This window comes from Leopardus geoffroyi, chromosome C3, assembly GCF_018350155.1.
Source record: "Leopardus geoffroyi isolate Oge1 chromosome C3, O.geoffroyi_Oge1_pat1.0, whole genome shotgun sequence".
NCBI lineage: Eukaryota > Metazoa > Chordata > Mammalia > Carnivora > Felidae > Leopardus > Leopardus geoffroyi.
Genome location: NC_059338.1, coordinates 29,182,944 through 29,196,989, shown reverse-complemented (window position 1 = coordinate 29,196,989; position 14,046 = coordinate 29,182,944). Strand labels below are relative to the sequence as shown.

Below are 14,046 nucleotides of genomic sequence, written 5' to 3'. Positions count from 1 at the left end.
CCTACATCACCTCATCAAATCCTACCCCAAACCCTGCCAGGTATATACTGTCAGGATCATTTCTGTTGCATAGAAAGAAACCAAGATTATGGTCACAGAGAATACAGTGAATCTGACACTCGATTGCAGCCCTCACTCCAAAGCTTGTACTCTGTCCATTGTACACACTGCCTGAAACCTCCTAGTTCCTGGGGAATCCCGCATCAGGCCCCATCCCTCTTCCCTGTGTAGGGAAATCCCTGCCTATCCCCAACTCATCCATTTCTGCTTAGTGCAGCCAAAGTCACCTCTACAACCTCAATCGCCAGGTTCGTTTGACAACTCACAGCCGTCCAACACCTCCAGTCACCCCACTGCCACCCAAGTGGATGCCACAGCTCCCACGCTCTTGTCAATGGCTTCTCACACCTAATTCCCTTCTCTTGGTCTAGCCCTGCTCCCCCTCAAGCCCTATCATGGGCCTGAAAACCTTTCGCCTCTATCTACCACTTTTCAGTGGTCCAACTCCACACCGTTTTTTCCCCTCTCAAGACACTTCTTTTCTTAGTATTTTAAGAAGATTTATTGACACGGGGCGCCTGGGTGGCTCAGTTGGTTGGTTGTCTGACTTCGGCTCAGGTCATGATCTCATGGGTTGTGAGTTCAAGCCCCGCATCGGATTCTGCGCTGACAGCTCAGAGCCTGGAGCCTGTTTCAGATTCTGTGCCTCCCTTTCTCTCTGCCCCTTCCCTGCTCGCATGTGCTCTCTCTCTCTATCTCTCAAAAATAAGTAAACACTAAAAGAAATTTTTTTTAAAGAATATTTATTGATAGAAGAAAATGTTCACAGAATATATTAGGAATACCTTACCATTGCTTTTTTTTAACGTTTATTTATTTTTGAGACAGGGAGAGACAGAGCATGAACGGGGAAGGGTCAGAGAGAGAGGGAGACACAGAATCCAAAACAGGCCCCAGGCTCTGAGTTGTCAGCACAGAGCCCGACGCGGGGCTCGAACTCACAAACCGCGAGATCATGACCTGAGTCGAAGTTGGATGCTTAACCGAGTGAGCCATCCAGGTGCCCCAATACCTTACCATTTTATTTGTCATTGTATAAGTCATACATGGATGCATGTTCCTTGTAAGAATAACCACAGCAATTCAAGCATACAGAAAAAATTAATGACTCCCCTGATGACTCTCCCAGAAGTAACCACTGACATCAGTTTAGAGTGTCTTTCCAGACTTACCAAAAAAAAGTGTATTTGCATACAGGTTTATGTACGCATAGAAATATATAGTTTTGTGAGGCATCTCTTGACATAGATCATATTATGCAAATTGTTTTGCAACTTCTATTTCTCTTAATACTCAGTATGAAGATTCTAGGACTATGTTGTATACCTTACATAGTTTGTATATAAGTTCTGGGTGAAGACATACCATTCTTTACTGAGGCCTTAAGAATCTAGCTTGGGGTGTGCCTGGCTGGCTCATTTGGTAGAGCATGAGACTCCTGATCTCAGGGTCATGAGTTCAAGCCGCATGTTGGGGGTAGAGTTTACTTAAAAAAATAAAAAATAAAACTTAAAAATAAAAAGAGTCTAGCTTAGGCTCTGTTCCTTGTCCAATGCGTAAAACCGGCTACATAATTTCCGGAGTCCAGTGCAAAATAAAAATGTGGGCTCCTGTATCTAAAAAAATTATTGAGAGGGGCGCCTGGGTGGCTCAGTCAGTTGAGCATCCAACTCTTGATTTTGGTTCAGGTCATGAGCTCATGGTTCGGTTTGTGGGTTTGAGCGCTACTTGGGATTCTCTCTTGCTCCCTCCCTCTCTTTCTGCTTCTCCCCCCCTAACCCTAACCCTAACCCTGTGTAACTGCACAAGTCACATGCCCATGAGGTTGGCCTACCCATGGGCTCTAGGCATGGGTAGTGCCTTGAGGCACTTACGAGCTGTAAGACCCACGCACTATATTGACCTCACTTGCTTCACGTATAAAATACAAACAAAAATGGGCTCTACAGAGACTGGCTGTCTCCTAGATGCCTTGAGTCATTGCATCCCCTGTTTTGAAAATGGACATTCCTGCCTCGGCCTCCACATTGGCTCTTGTCCCTCGATTCTGCACCCAGCCTTCCCCAGCTGCATTCTCTGTTCCAAGGCCAGCATGCTGGGCATTCCAGCTCTCACACAAGCAAACCCCCAGGGTGTGTGTCTGCCAATTGGCATTGTTCTGGGGGCACCCACAAAACAGCAGGGGGGCCAGACAATGACATCCTTGTGCCTTGGGTAGAAAGTCTCTCCAGAGATAAGAGAGCACTGAGCTATCAACCAAAAGACCGGTTTCAGTGCCAGCCGTGCCACTAAATTGGCTGTGTGTTCTCAATGGGCAAGTTGCTTAACAAGTTGGCACCTTAGCTTCTTTATCTCTTAAAGGAGAGGGTGGGATTAGATAGTCCTTAAGACCACTCCCAGTTCTGAAAGTCTGTATTTAAATGACTCTAAGAAAAAAAAAAAAAAAAAATGACTCTAAGAGACTATATGGTAAACAACATTGCTTGGGCATTTACCATACACTATTTGCAAGCTCATTTAGTGCTGATAACAAGCCTATGAGGCAGGCACTTTTTTTACTTTTTACAGATGAGGGAGTTGGGACTCAGATTAAAACATATACTGAAAAAAAAAAAAATGAAGAAAAAAAACATATACTGAAAGAGGAAAGTTTGGGGGTGATGGGAACGTTCTAGAACTTGGTTGTAGTGATGGCTGCACAAGTCTATCGATTTACTAGAAATCATACAATTGTACACTTACAATGGGTGAACTTCACAATCATTATACCTCAAAAAAGCTGTTAGAAAGGAAGAAAGAAAGGAAGGAAGAAAGAAAGAAAGAAAGAAAGAGAGGAGGAAATGTACTGAGGCTAGTAAATGACGGAGCCCTTCGCTGCTACCCCACACTACCACCCAGAGACTCCCTTTCTCTGCAGATATGGAGCACTTGAAACCATGGACTCAGGAGCCCGGCTGTCAGTTCAGACCATGGCTCTGGCACTTACGAGCTGTAAGACCCACGCACGATATTGACCTCACTTGCTTCACCTATAAAATACAAACAAAAATGGAGCCTATTTCAAGCGGTTGCTGTGAGGATTAAATGGATTAATGTATATGGAGTGCTTGGAATTGCAGCCAAGTGCTACAGAAGGTATGGACTGTTACCGGCTCCAGGACTGCTACAGCCAGAGCCAGCCTTCTTAAAGGGGACTGCTTCTCCTTGCCAACCCCTTCTCTGTCCTCCTGGCCCCTTAAAGAGACACTTCTTTTGAAAAGCCATCTTTGGAAAAACACTGTGATGAATTTCAGTACATCTCACTTCCTGGTAACAAAGAAAGGGAGAAGCAGCATCTTCCCGATAAGGCAGTGACTCGCTCCGTCTCGTAAAACATTCATTACTGTGCCAGCTTTTCCCACAGACTGTTTCTCCCAGGTCCTCCTCAGCTCAAACAATCAACACAGAGCGCCCTTCTTAAAGGGGGTCCTGAGGCCAGTCATGAGGCCTGAGTGGCCACAGACGGGACAACTGCTTTGTCCACACTCCACCCCATCTCACCGTCACGCAGCCCCTCACGGGTTAATGAATCAAGCTAGAAAGGGCAAGGGTTATTAGTGGACAGTCAGCTCTCTACCACTTAAAAATGAGTTTTCAAGCCCTGAGCCCATAACCAGAGGGCATGTGACTGGGGTGGGGAAGAGGATGGGCTGGGGATGTGGGCTGATGCCTTCCGTCTGATTATCACACTTCTGCTTATATTTGCACAGCATTTTATAGCCACTTTCTCTTCCATTATCTCACTGACTACTCACCTAAGCCTTGGTGGGTGATGATTGTTGTCCCCTGGGTGTCAACACCCCTTTTTAGTGATGAGCACATGGAGGTGACGCCCTTCAGCAAGCCGCTGAACCAAAGCGCGGACTCAGGTCTCCTGATACCATGCCCAGTGTTTTTCCACTGTGCTGAGGAGGAGGAAGTCAGAGACTCCCTCGGACTCCACCTCAGAAGCTCTAATGGCATTTACTAAATGGCCAAGAAAATAAAGCAATGTGCTGTCTTCATATCCCCACCAAGGGCCTTACAACTTCTCTGGAAACCCTGAACAAGAGAGCCCAGAGGTAAAGGCAGTTCCTCCGTGGGTCACATGGAACGTGAGATCTCTGACTCTGTTCAAACCCCCGAGGTCTCCCATCAGATAACCCTAGTGGTGAAACAAATGAGCATTGGTCCATAGACCTCAGTGTGCCAGGAAAACAGGCAGAGCCCCCAAAGAAATCAGGCTGGACCTGGAAATGTCACTTGCTATGTGCTTCCTGAGGCTCCCAAAGCCCTCATCTCAACTCAAGCCAGGTCTGAGACTCCATAAGGGTGACAACAGGCTCCTGGGCTGGTTTTTTAAAACCCATTTGTCACATTGACATTAATCCTCTTGTTAACAATCTTCTGCCCTGAAGCAGGATTGACTGTAAGCTGTGCAAGGAGTCGGGGGCAAAGGGAGTTGTTGGGTTTTAAGAAGTCTCAATAAGGTCAGCAGGGCCTGGAGGCCACTTTCTTCATGAGCCAGTAGGGGGGAAGGGGAACACTTGCTGAGCAAGGGTCCCCAGCAGTGAGCCTGCATCTTCTTCAATTACCAACCCTTTCACTCCCCAGCACCCCTGTTGTTGTCTCCACCCTCCACTCCCCACAACCAGGCCCTTGCCTTTACTTCTTATTGATTTTCATATTTAAGGAAAATCCATTTGCTTGATTCAGAGCAACTGAGTCATCACTGTGTTCAGAGGAAAATCACTCACAGAGTAGACACTTGGCAGAAGCCACTTGTGGGATGGGCGGGGACTCTGCTTACACCCCAACAGCGCTTTGTCCAGAGTTGCTTCTGGCTTCTCTCTTGCTCTGTCCTGGCCACCTTCTCTCCCAGGAGCCTTCACATCCACTGCCCGTCACCCCAACCAGACTGGCCTGTTTGTTCTCTGCCTTCCAACCTGTCCACATGCTATTATCTGCTGGAGGTTTATGATTGGGACATTTGGAGCAGGGTCAGAGAGAACTTGTAGGATCAGCCATCCACAAATGGGGGGGGGGGGGCTATTAATCATATGCACCAATGGAAGAAATTAAACTCTTACAAATCATGGCTTTGGCCCTCTTTATCTTTCTGGGTAGTGCCCAAGGAACAGCATCATTCCAGCATTACCCATGTGGGTGAGGGCCCCTGTGTCTCACCTCAGGATGGGTCAGGGGCAATTCAGTCTCTGATACTGGTTTGTACGACTATTGTGTAATCTTGGTCCCTGGGCCTAGGAGGGCCAAGGAGCTCAGCCAATCCACCCTATGAGCCCTCAAGAAGGGACAGTGCTTCTTGTTTTTTTAAATGATTTTTTTTAACATTTATTAATTTTTGAGAGATAGAGACATAGAGCAGGAGCAGAGAGAAAAGGCAGAGAGAGAGAGAGAGGGAGACACAGAATCCTAAGCAGGCTCCAGGCTCTGGGCTGTTAGCACAGAGCCCCACACAGGGCTCGAACCCAGGAGTGAGATCATGACCCAGGCGCCCCAGAGACAGTGCTGCTTCTTAAAGCACCAGGCTCCCCTTTGCAGGCAGAGGGGACTGCGCAAAGAAAGGAAGAATTCCACGTAGCACATCGTTGAATGTCAAATGGCTGCAAGGTTGTAGGACTCAGACTCAATAATGCATGGTGAGTGACATCCCGCACTCTTCTAAGCGGGCCACCCATGTTTATCGCACTTAATCCTCCCAACAATCTTATGAGATAGTAACAATTATTATCCCATTTACAGACGACGAAATCGGGGCGGTCAGAGGTTCAAGAATTCGTTCAAATTCCCACGGCTAGTAAGTAGTAGATCCAGGATTTGAGTCCAGACAGTCTGCCTTAGGAGCCCATACTTTTAGCCATGACACCCTCATCTCAGGTGCCCCTCAGAGACAGCCCCCTCCCCACCGCAAAAGACAATTCATTCCTTTCATGTCAAAATCCTTCCCCCTGATCGGATGGGAACTTCAATGTCACTGCTAGTTCACTGTCTAGTGCTCCTTCATCCTCCCTTATGTCCACATGCACTGCGGCCTGCTTGGCTGGAAAGGGCCCCAGGCAAAACTCAAGGGTTCTTCTCATCCTGACTCTGCTGAGCTCCCTACTGGTTGATACTTCAGAGACCTCCCAGGGAGTTGACCTTTCTGCTTTCTATCCTTCAGCCCCTCAAGACCCCGGAAATCAATCAGTCCTCATGGTGGCTAGAGCTGGTGAAATCTCTGATCCCAATCGGCTGGGTCCTTGGCCACAGTTACTCCCTTTCACCCACAGAGCTCAAAGCTTGCTCCAGAGGCAGAGGCCACCTGATTTCCTTCTGCCCTCTTCCTGCAGAGTCTGGAAGCCCTCAGGCCCGGAAGCGGGGGTGAGGGTGGGGGTGGGGGTGGGGGTATGAGGGATGGGGGGTGGAATCCTTGCACTGCAGAGAGGTTGCCGAGGTTCTGGCCCAACGCTCTTCGGGTCTTGTCATTTTCTCTCTCGTCTTCTGCCCCCTCCCCCCACTTCCATGGGCCCTAGAAGGAGGAGGGGCAGCGGCAAAGTAGAGAACGTGGGAAGAAGTCACGTTATTTTACTGAGCACCTACTATTTGCCGGGCACTTCTGGGGCCTCCCCTCTCCTCTGCACCCGAGATCCAACTCAGATAGGGGTAGAGAGGAAGGAAGGGTGGGCGGAGTCAGAAGCGGGTTGAGGAGGCTGGCGGATTCATCTGCCCGCTTTCAGTGAACCGACCGAACTAACTGCAGCCCGAGGACTTGCTGGGGAGGGGTGGCGGGTCCCCGGGCAAAGGAAAGGCTCAATTGTGCGAAGGCTTCCTGCCCTGCCAGCTCGCGGCCCCAGCCTAGCTACCAAGCAGCCGCCTTTCTGCGGCTGGGGAGGCGGGACGGGAAGGCGAAGGCAGGAAAGGGTTACGGGAATAGCTTTCCAATGACAAAGTCTGGAAGGGACCCATGCCTCCGCCCCTCTGCGGGTTAAACTGGCACAGTGCGGGGGGAGGAAGACGAGGGCGACCAGAAACACAGCCTGCCCTGCTGCCCGCCCCCCGGTCGCCGGGCACCCCCTCCCCGGGCCCGCGTCGGAGGCAGCCGGCGTGTGCCTGGGGCAGCGGGTCACGAGGCTCCGCCCCCGGCAGCCCGGCCCCGGGGGACGCACTTTGTTCAGGATGCCGCCTCCCCGCTCATTGTGGGGCCGGGGCCGGCGGCGGCCCTAGTGTGAGCGCGCGGCTGGAGCGCGCGGCGGACGCCGACCCCCGAGCGAGGGCCGGACCCGGCCCGGGGACCCCGGAGAAACTTTCTTATCGCGAGGAGAGCGCGCCCGGCCCCGCGCTGCGCTGGGGATGCGCGGCTCTGCGCGGCGGCGGCGCGGACCGGGACCCGGAGCTGGAGCCGGGGAGGGCAGGCGCGCCGGTGAGTGGCCCGCGCGGGGTCGTCGCGGGGGCGGGGACCGGGCTGCGCGCGGCGGCCGCCGCTTCCCACTTTGCCGGGCCGGGACAGATCCCCGGGGGGAGGTGAGCCTGGTGCCCCGGGGAGGCTGCGGGCTGGGCTCGAGAGAGGCGCTGGAATAACAACGGAGGCGCTGGCGGCTTCCCGGGAGGGTGTGTGCCGAGGCGTCCCTGGGGGACCGCGCGTCTGCTCCAGGACTTGACTCACTAGGGGCTACCAGCGTCAGCCTTTCGGAGCCTCAGTTTCCCTTTCTGTGAAATACCTGCAGTGTAAAGTGTGTTGAGATCCTATAACCAAAGACACCAAGTGCTACGTTATTACACACGCACACACACACACACACACACACACACCCGTACCCGTGTTTTCTCCCATCCCAGCGGAACGAGCAGAGCAGCTGGAGCAGGTGACCTTGCCGGGCTGTTCCAGAAAATGTTCACTGGGTGCCCAGGTTGTGCTGCGAAGCGTCGGCCGGCCACACTCCCGGAGGCTGTCCTCTTTGGCGCCAGCCCAGTGGAAGTGTTCCCTGGGGGAGACGGGAGGGAGGAGAAAGGAAGGTTGAGTGAACACCAGGAGCTCACCTGAGGGCTCTCGGGCGCTTGGGCTCTTGTGGTCCCTCTATCTTCACCCAATATAACCTGGTCCTAGGATAAAGAATCAGCCAAGTCTGCAGAGGGCAGAGAGGGGAGACGGGATCAGGGGAGGGCGTGAGTGGTGAGTGGTGGGGGCGGTGTGCAGGGGTGAAGTCCACTCAGCAGAGAGGGTTTCTTGTCCCCCGGAGCCCAACACGGGAAAATCAGCTGGTGAGTCAATGGGACTTTGTTAGGACAGCCACAGGGCGCAGCTGGCGCCGGCTTAAGGGAAGCGCCCGGATCCCCCCTTGATAACATGCTGTTTATCTGGCTTCCTGTTTCGATGATTGGGATACCATTGGCTTGTTCAAATTCAATGCTGAAAAGCCTGCGGCCACGTTCCTTCTGCAAAAGCAGAGGGCTTGCCTAGGTTTTCATCTTTCATCTGCCTTGTTCCGGATGCATGGTGTCCCCTACAACTCACTTATAATGGGGCAGCTGGACTTCACACAAAGAACCCCTCCCCAAGTAGGCGGAGCTGCCACTTCAGAGACCTTGGCTCCCTTCAGACCCAAAATACATGTGACTCCAGCCTGCTTATGAATTTTTTTTATCCTGCTTTGAATTTTGGTTGGTGTATCTTTGGAATTAAGCTGGGAAAGGAGACTATGGCTATGGGTTGCCTCCCCTAAAAAGAACTTTATGTCATCTTAGTGGTGCATGCTTTCACCGTTAATTTCTGGGGGAAGTTATCAGTTTGTAGTTCTATATCATCCTGTGTTGCTAACAGGCTGGATGGTCAGAGAGCAAATAATTTGCCTTTCTGTTTTGGTTTTCACTTCTTTAAAATGGAACTGGGGATAATTGCTACTCCTGGAAAAATAAACAAGGCTTTTGGGTCTGTGCTTCAGCCTCTAGGGTCTATTTCCTAAACTTCCTAGGTTAAGGGGGAGCAGCCCCTACTCTGAACTCCAGAAATTTATCTGAACTCTGTGTGGCAGGTTTCACTTTGTGTTTTACTTTTTTTTTTTTTTTTTTAATGTTTTTCTTAACATTTATTCATTTTTGAGAGACAGAGAGACAGTGAACAAGGGAGGGGCAGAGAGAGGGAAGCACAGAATCTGAAGCAGGCTTCAGGCTCTGAGCTGTCAGCACAGAGCTGGATTCGGGGCTCGAACTTGCAAACTGTGAGATCATGACCTGAGCCCAAGTCTGACGCTCAACCAACTGAGCCACCCAGGTGCCCCTCCATTTGTGTTTTAGACATTTGGGATTTGTGCACATGTCTTATCTCCCGATGAATGCTATCTAGCCAGATATCCTGTCTGAGCACCCAGCACGTAGTAGGCACTTTATAAACGTTTGCCAGATAATACATTTGGAAAAAAATCTAACGAACACCCAGGGGCCTCCCATCCAAATCCAATGCCCTTTTATTCATTTTTTGAGAGTTGTTTGATTTGCCTCCACTCCACTTTTCCCCTCTCAAAACACGGTCCATAATAAGGTTGATTTGCCCACAGGTGGGCAAGCTTTAAGCATTTGGGCCTTTTGTGAGATCTACTTGGGGAGCCCTGGCCCTGGGAAACTGAAAACAGGAATGCTGTTTTTCCTTCCTTGCCAAATCTGCTCCCCTCCTGAGTCCACATGAACCTCTGGCTTCGCTCAGCTTTGGTCAAGTAGAAAAGAGGGGCCTGGAGTAGAAAAATCTTTTGTCCATTCTTTACAATTTGTCTCTCTTCCCATCTTTATTTTCTATCAATGTCACTTCCCTTTTCTTTTACAGTTCTTTTGAATTCTTAATGGGTTTGGCCTTTAGAAAAACTAGAATGTCAAAGTCAAAAGGATCTTTTCCCCTCCCAACCCCTGCCCTGCCCTCCTCCCCTTTTATGGACAAGATCCAGAGGGCAATGGACTCAAAGCCACACAGCTAGGGTGCTTTAGAGGCCAGCCTAGACAGCAGGCAGGTCTTCTGGCCACCAGTCTAGGGCTCATTACCTTTCAGCAAATCACCTCCTTGCACTCAAGGTTTTTCTCGGCCTAGTATGTCCATCCACAGATCCCAGCACATGTTAGTTAGCTGTCCATGAGAGAGGAACAGAAACAAGAGGTTAGGAGACCTATCTCAGTGATGGAAACCAACCACCAGCTCTTAGAGTCTCTGGAACATGGAGAACTAAGAATGTGGCAATACTTGGAAAACCCTTCATCTTTCTGGCCCCTAGTCACAAAACAATAATTAAAAACACTTTCTAGTTCCTTCTTCCACTTAAAAAAAAAACCCAAAAAACCAAAACCCACCAACTTTTCAAGTGAAAAACACCCTCCTCAGTAAACAGTTTGCTGGGCCTAATCTGTTCCCTCAACCTCCCAGGAAGGCTGACTCAGGCCTGATTTCCTCTGAGGAGCCTGGGATTTTACTTCCTTACTTCCTGTGACTCTTGAGACGTGAAGGGAGGCAGGATGGCCAAGACTCGGGCCTTTCTGAAGTGCCTGTGCGTGTAGTTCCGCTTCTTCCACACGTCCTGTGCAGTCCATGCGACCGTCCCCGTCAACCTTTGTGCTCTACTTAATTTTAATATGAGATGCACTAATATGCGTGAAAAATTAAAGGTGCTGATGCATGTGCCTCCACCCTGACCATTAATAACAAAATGTTTCCACTTCAAAGGACTGGGAGACTCTTTTAGTGTCCAGTCCTTAGATGCTCCGAAAGCTTTCCTGAATGGAATTGTTTTCTTAATTTCCTCTTCAGATTGTTCACTGGTGGTGTATTGAACCACAGCTGATTTTTGTGTGTTGATCTTGTACTCTTGAAACTTTACTGGATTTCTTTATTATCTCTGGTAGCTTTTTGTGGGTGTGGATTGTTTGGGATTTTCTATATGTAGGATCACATCAACTATAAATATAGTTCTACTTCTCCATTTCCAATTTGGATGCCTTTTTTTTTTTTTCTTCCCTAATTGCTCTGGCCAGAACTTCGAATACAATGTTGAGTAGCAATGGTAAAAGCAGACATCCTTGTCTTGTTGCTAATCTTAGAGAAAAAGCTCTCAGTGTTTCACCATTGAGCGTGATGTTTGCTGGGGATTTTTTCACAAATGCCCTTTATCGTGTTGAGGCAATTCCCTTCTATTCCCAGTTTTCTAAGTGTTTTCATCATGAAAGGGTGTTGGGTTTTGTCAGATTCTTTTTCCTGCACCAATTGAGATAATCATGTGTTCTGGTACATTACAGTGATTGTTTTTCTTATGTTGAATTACCCTTACATTCCTGGGATAAATCCCTCTGAAAGCTTTTTTTGTGTTTTAATTTGCAAAGTTTTACTTCTTTTATTTAAAAAAAAAAAACTGAAGAAAACTTGACAAAGTGCTAACAGTTTGCAGCTGGGTGGGTCAATGCATGTTCAGTATATTTTTCTTACAGTCGCTCTTCTTGAAACATTAAACAGTTTTTTTTATTGTGGTAAATATATGTAACATAAAATTGACCATTTTAACTACTTTTCAGTGTACAAAGTTACACTGTTGTGTAACCACTACCACCATCGATCTCCAGAAGTTTCTTATCCCCCCAAGCTAAAAACTCCTACCCTGGTAAATAGTAACTCCCCATTCTCTACTCCTCCCAGCTCCTGGCAACCACCATTCTACCTTTTATCTCTATGAATTTGGAAGACTTTGTGATCACTGGAAAAGTCAGGACTTCAAGACTTTAAATGAAGTGTTAAAGGGCCTCCCCTGACTTCCAATGAGAACATTCTGGGGGACTTTGCTTCGGATCTTCTAGACTTACAAACAGTCCCTCAACAACTGCCCCTGTGTCAGAGACATTTGTGTCAAGTGTAGAGATGAACTGATTCCTTGTCATCACGAGGCTCAGAGGACAGAAGGATCATCCTCTGTGTGAGCTTCATTTCTTCCAGTTCAGTGGTTCTCCATCTTGGCTGCACGTTAGAATCACCTGGGGAGCTTTTATTTATTTTTATTTAAGTTTATTTCTTTATTTTGAGAGAGAGAGGGGGGGGGAAAGAGAGAGAGAGAGAGAGAGAGAGAGAGAGAGAGAGAGAGAGAGAGAGAATCCCAAGCAGCACTGTCAACACAGAGCCTGATGTGGGGCTCGAACTCACAAACCATGAGATCATGACCTGAGATGAAATCAGGAGTCAGACACTGAACTGACTGAGCCATCCAGGCGCCCCTTACCCGGGGAGCTTTTAAAAATCACTGATTCCTGGGCCCACCCCAAGAGATTCAGCTTCCTTTGGTTTGGATCGTAGCTCTGGTATCTGTCATTTTGTAAAGCGCCCTCAGCGATTCTGATGCACAGTGAGGGTTATAACTACGCAGCGGTTGAGCTGATTTACTCCCGGAACCCTTGACTGGTCACAGCTTTCAGTGACGCAATTCCCTCCCCATCTGGACAATAATACTGACCCACTTTACATCCCTCCCCTGATTTTAAAATCCATTTGTAAATAGAATAAATGTCAACTTCTGTAGAGTTAAACTTGCAAACTTGGAAAGAACCTCAAACTGTCATGTAGCCCTATTCTTTTCTTTTTCAGATATCTCAGGCCCCCCTAAAACATCCCCACCAGGGGTCATCCAGCTTGGACACCTCTGTTGGTGGGCGACTCCCAACAGTATTGTATTTGGTCAGCTTGGTCTTTCAGAATTTCTTCTTATATTAATCTGTCATGGCTATGACTTCCATCCACTGGGGAAAGATATCAAAGGTGAATGGGTCTCACCAAAATGCATCCCCAAATAAAGTAGGGGATGTGCAAAATACAGCGTGTGAAAGAAGGACAGTGACAGCCTTTCAATATTTGGAAACAGCTACCACGTGCCTGCCCCATCTTTTCTTCTCTGCTCTCAGCTGCCCTGTTTTTTTCAGATCTTCGTTGGACGTGTTCTGGGAAGATGTACGAGGTAATCGCAAGAATGGAGATCATGAAATGAGCCAGACTTCCAGTCAGGGTTCAAATCTTGACTTTGCATGTAAAGTCCTTAGCACATGATGAGTATGCAGCAGATGTTAGCAGTTGAAATCATGTTATCCACAGTGACATCATTACCTCTATCTGTGTGACCTTAGGCTGGCCAGGGGACCTCTTAGAGACTCAGTTTCCTCCCCAGGAAAAGTTGAATGAAAGTACCTCACTCGTCAGACAGTGTTCCCCAACTTGCCCGATCTCAACCTCCTTCCTCTCCTTCAGTGACGCCTATGATCTGGCAAGTTTGGGAAATACAGGCAGGGAGTGATTGCGTGGATCAAGTGAGACCACGCAAGACCTGACCCAGTCCCTGGGGCTTTCAGTGTGTGAGCTCCCTTAATGCCACATCCCCCCCCCCCCCACCCCGTTATACTAATCACCCTTAGAACAAGCTACAGTTTATCTCCATTTGAATGTATTATGTCCAGAATGAAATGTAGCACTGCAATTAGGAGTTTACTGGTACAGATCATCCATAGGCAGATCACCTATTATCAGTTAGGCAAAGCAGCTTTTTTTTTTTTTTTCCTTCCAATTTGTAGATTACTCCTAAAACCTTGAGAGCCGGGCCGTCAAGGAAGAGATGGGAACCTGATAGCATAAAGGAATGAGAGTGTCTGACCCCATCTTTCGCTTTATATTGTTTGTTGCTGAACTGATTGGTTTTCTTTTGGTGTTACCTAATTTTTTTTTTTTTTTTTTTTTTGTAGATGGCAAGTATAACATAGAATTTAAAGTCGATTACCAGTGCCTCTTTTCCCAGTTCATTGGTGCAGATAATTGAGTTGACTGGAAGGAGCGTCTGGGTTCTGGGTAGTGCAAAGATACCAACTGTTCTCTCCTGCTTTCCTTTGAACAAAAGAGAGACAGCTGATGAGACACCCGGTGAAGGAGCCTCGGCCAGGACCCAAAGCAGGCAGCTGTCTGCTTGGCCTCTC

At 48.6% G+C, this 14,046-nt stretch overlaps 1 protein-coding gene and 1 long non-coding RNA gene across 9 annotated transcripts in view; one reads left to right on the top strand and one right to left on the bottom strand.

Moving 5' to 3' along the window:
- The first annotated feature begins 6,730 nt into the window (after positions 1–6,730).
- NAV1 (neuron navigator 1) overlaps positions 6,731–14,046 on the top strand; it is a 246,154-nt gene continuing 238,838 nt past the window's right edge. For 3 of the 7 annotated variants that reach the window (XM_045456509.1, XM_045456504.1, XM_045456505.1), the window contains exon 1: positions 6,731–7,498. The gene's annotated coding sequence lies outside the window, so the exon portion shown is untranslated. The remainder of the gene's footprint in view (positions 7,499–14,046) is intronic. The other 4 variants (XM_045456515.1, XM_045456512.1, XM_045456506.1 and 1 more) reach the window with 3 other exon arrangements.
- On the bottom strand, positions 7,498–8,594 carry LOC123586906. Of its 2 annotated transcripts, none has more exons than XR_006707015.1 (3): positions 8,463–8,594; positions 7,894–8,060; positions 7,498–7,796 (listed from the first exon to the last, which is right to left on the bottom strand). It is a non-coding gene; the product is annotated as an uncharacterized LOC123586906 (long non-coding RNA). The 2 variants fall into 2 exon arrangements; XR_006707014.1 differs by having other exon boundaries at positions 8,163–8,576.